Consider the following 4,967-nt stretch of genomic DNA (forward strand, 5'->3'; position numbering starts at 1 on the left):
CGTCCTCGTGCAAAGACCTTTTCTCCGTTTAATAAATTATCAAAAATGTTTTAAGGGATTAAGCACGTGTGTGATCGCACGCATCGTCCTCGTGCTAAGACCTTTTCTCTCTTTATAAAATTAACAAATACATTTTAAAGGTTTAAGCACGTGTGTGATCGCCCGCATCGTCCTCGTGTTAAGACCTTTTCCCCTTTTATAAAATTATCAAATATGTTTTAAAGGTTTAAGCACGTGTGTGATCGCATGCATCGTCCTCGTGCTAATACCTTTTCTCCTTTTATAAAAATTAAAAAATATGTTTTAAAGGTTTAAGCATGTGTCTGTGAGAGCACGCATCGTCCTCCTATTAAGACCTTTTCTATCTTGAAAAAAATATGTTTTAAAGGTTTAAGCACGTTTGTGATCGCACGCATCGTCCTCGTACGAAGACCTTTTCACCTTTCATAAAATTATCAAATATGTTTTAAAGGTTTAAGCACGTGTGTGATCGCACGCATCGTCCTCGTGCTAACAACCTTTTCCATTTTTTATAAAAATGCTAAAATATAAATGTTTCCAAACAACAAACAATCGTGGCCAGAACTACGTGATCCTTGACTCTCCATCCAAAGTGGAGATACTTAGGAGACAAGTCAGTCCTTGTCAGCTTCACTTCCCAACAATCCAAATCTTTTCCATACAAATTCTCTGAGCAATTTCCTAAAAAACTAAACATATATTTTGTTTCTTTATAATGTCTTTTTTGGGGATAGTTAAACATTTTGAAAACCACATCAAAGTCGCATGCTTAATTAAAGATACTGCCTTCGGGCAGGCATTGTAGGGTGCTAATACCTTCCCTACACGTAACCGACTCCCGAACCCAATCTTTGGTTTTCGTGGACCGTGCTTTATCATTTTATGGTTTTTCCGTAGTTTTCCAGAATAAACTATGGTGGCGACTCCAAATCTCTTTTCCAAATGGTTTTCTTTTTTGGATCGTCGTCCTGTCGCGATTCCGGTTGCGATAGATCTTTTCTTTCAGAAATGTGTAATGATCAAAAACATTATCTCACATTTCAATACAAGAATGTTCCACAAATATAACACTCAATCAAACATAGGAACATACAATGCAATTCAAGCAAAACATGTTCAGCGAATATGACAAACATTACAAAATAAGAACATGTAATACTAGAACATATATACTGTTATTAAGCACTGAGTTTTCATCATCAAAAACCAGTTTGATATAGAGTTTGTGTTGTCAACAATCTCAACAATGTCCCCCTTTTTTTATGATGCACAACCATGATTAATCACACAACCATGTTTGTACAGTTCCACAAATGACAGAGTAAAAACATTTATCAAAATCAATTAACACAACTCGGTTACTCTGCATATACTGCAAAAATATCAAGCAGATAAAGTATGATGCAACAATTCTCCCCATATAGACTTGCTCTCATACACTCATGTAATACTCTCCCACTTTGTGCATTAACAAAAAAGGACTGCTCAGATATTTATGCAGTTTTGGGAAACAACAGAGATGCATCAAAACGATATGCAATGTATGAAGTATAATGATGCTCTCAAAATCACAAGTTCATCACAAAACAATGTAAACTCCCCCTGAAATATAGATGTGTGATGAAACAATGTGTAAAACAGTGATACCCCCTGTCATTATGCATGAGTTTCAAAAACAGTTTGAGTGCACAATGTAGAATATCACAGATTAAGCAACAGTTTAAGCACAGATTTGTATCATAGTCAAACTATCAAATCACATATATATGCAATGATACAAATATCAACAATCTCACAATATTATCTCAATTTGAATATTAAACATGTAAAGATCAGAGATAATAACATAATAACAATGATTTAAGCAAACAGTAAGGATAGAATCAAATTCCAAAATTGGAATTGTTAACCCATATAAACGTAGTCGAATGCATTAAATCATCAGTCGAATGCATTGCTTTGCAGTTATTGAATTCCAACGTAAATCTTCAAAGCAATGTCCTTCCTGCAAAACCTTTCAAAAACCTCTTCCAGATCAAGCATAGTGGTTAAGCAAGAATAATATCAAAATAGAAGTCAATGTATATATATGCATGACAGTTCAAGCACAGTTGACTTCAATTAGAACAAAGTCGAATCAATCAAACAGTTTATTAGAATTCATTCAAACAGATTAAGTAAATGAATTGATTCAAACTGCTAATTTTTCATTTTCTTGATAGAAAAGATATTACAATGGAAGATAGTCAACTAGGAAATAAAACCAAAAGATAGACTTAAAAGATATGGCATACTAAGCCATATACAATATGAAAACATATTAATAGTAGAACAGTAGTGTGCATTAATCATTCCTCTCCTTCATTGATTGTTCTCATGCATATGTTCTCTTTTTGGTTTTTACCTTCCAAGAGTTGTGAAATAAGGTTTATCTTTTCTTCCAGTTGATCAATCCTATCGCCAACCACTTGAATTAGATCACCAAAGTACTTCTCATATGGATTGTTTATCATAGAATCCGAATTAGAGACCTCCAGTGAAGAAATTTCTTCAAACAAATTTGTGTGGTAATTATCCGTATTATAGTGTCATCCTTCTTCACACTAGATAAGTCCAAGTGATCCAAGAGTGTTGAAGTTTATTCCATTTCATTCTTGCTTGGGCATACTCTAACAAGGATACCATATGGCAGGATTCAAGCAAAAAATTGAGTAGCCCTAATCATGTGGTTCTTGAGTACTTCAACCCAATTTGTAGGAATGTTGTTCTTTGTGGCATGTAAGAGATAAACATCCTCAGTAGTCATTTTGTCCAATAATAGTGTCCCTGGAAGAATCACTTGAGCTAAAACATGTGTCAGTAACATTTCTTCAATCCTAAGATCTTTGTGAAGTAGCATATTTTCTCTTGTCTCACCGACAGGGACTCTGAGCTAGCTTCTAAACATATCCTTTTTGTTCAGCCATTGATTTACTTGAGAATCAGATTCATGAGAGAGGAAACCATTTGGTTTAAGACCTGTTGTTTGTCTCCAGACATCATTGTTGATGATGATATTAACATCCTTTACTCTTGAAGTAATGACTCCATTAAAAACTCTTAGATTATGATAGAAGACCCTCACAAGATCAAGAAACCAATTTCCTTTCATTTGCATAAGTGTAATCAACTTTTGTTTCTCAATCCATTCTGGAAACATAAAGTTTTCTTTCTCAAAGAGCCTCAAGTCCAAATTTTTTTATGCAGCGACCTCTTTTCCAAACCCCATGTGTATTTTCTCAACAACAATTGCTTCCATAAATGATGTAGATGATCTTTCTTTCAAGATTTTTCAGGGAAGAGTTTTGGGGGCCATTTGCTCAGTTCAAACTTCCAGAGTTCAGTCAAGGATCATTGGAAATGCACAAGTAAAGTGTGTGCAAGTGTCAGAAGAGAGAGTGACAATGACATCATGGATAAAAATGGCGCAAAAAGCTGAAATGGAGCACATGGACCAAAATAATATATTGTAGTTGACTGAATTAAATTTGAACTCGACTAAGACACGATAAAAACATTTTCAATCAGATTCGATTATTTAAAAAATTCAAAATGCAATACAAACAATCACTTCAGCAACAATCAATCAATGTGTGCATGATGCAACATATAGATACAAGTTTCCTAGTTGTAGACATTCAAGGTGTTTGATATATTCCATGGTTAATTCATCCTTGAGAACAGTTTTGTATCAACTGCATAACCTGCAAAAGAATTAAGTTTTGGTTGCTGGTACCCATTTGATTTTGGGTCCTTGATTGTTAGTTCTTGTCACATGTTCCTTTGGTATCCATACATATAATCCTTGAGGAACAACAACATTTCTATAATAGCAATTTCTAACAATATGACCAACATAGTTACAATAAAAACATGCATTTCTGGTAGGTTTTCTTAAATCATTAAGCTTTCTAGCATTGGTTCTGTTAGAGTAACCTCTATATCCGATTCCTTGTCTATTCTTGCTTCTGCTAGAAGAATTGAATACAACATCTAAATTGTCACTAGCTTGAGCAAACTTGGCTAGCTTGCCAGTCAAGTAATTTATCTTTTCAATGTGTGTAGGACAATTTTCACAAACTTTTTCAACAGTAACAGTTTTGGTTTCAATATTTCTAGCAGATGACAAAGCTTCATTTAACTCTTTTTTCTAATCTTTCATTCTCAGCAACAAGGTTATCAATTCTTTTTTCAAAATCTCTTCTTTCAGAGCACAGTCGATTTACCTTGTATTGCAGTCGCATGGCTTCAGCATGTAGTTCTTTGAATGCATCTTGAAGCAGATCATATTTGACTTCAACCGGTTCATTTGACATATCTACATCACTATCATAATCATCCCATGTCACACTTGTCATATAGCACAAATTCGATTCCTCATCTTGATCAGAATCTTCATCACTTGATTTCTCAGAATCTGAGTTTTCCCAAGCAATGTAGGCTCCTTTCTTTCTCATGTTTCTGCCTTGAGGAAATCTCTTCTTCCCTTTCCGCTTATGCTGTAATTCAGGGCATTCAAGCTTGACGTGACCTTCTTTTCCACATTCATAGCATTGGACAACATTCGTGCTGAAGCTTTTCTTTTTGCTTTGACCTGCATGGTTAGACAATTGACTATCATTTTGTATAAGTCGACTAAATTTTCCTACCATCAAGGTCATCAATTCTTTGTCGTCCATATCTATTTCTATGATGTTCTTGCTTGCAACTTTCAGAGCTATGAACTTCTTTTCTTCAATCTCCTTTTCATCCTTCAGTCTACCAATTTCTAACTAATGTTCTCGTAACTTGTCAAACAAGGTAGCCATATTCATCGTTGTAAGATCTTTGGATTCAGAGATTGCACTGACCTTTGGTTGCCAGTTCCTATTCAAATTTTTCAAAATCTTTATGTTCATCTCTTCTTT

Source organism: Vigna radiata, unplaced genomic scaffold (genome assembly GCF_000741045.1).
Source record: "Vigna radiata var. radiata cultivar VC1973A unplaced genomic scaffold, Vradiata_ver6 scaffold_328, whole genome shotgun sequence".
Taxonomy (NCBI): domain Eukaryota; kingdom Viridiplantae; phylum Streptophyta; class Magnoliopsida; order Fabales; family Fabaceae; genus Vigna; species Vigna radiata.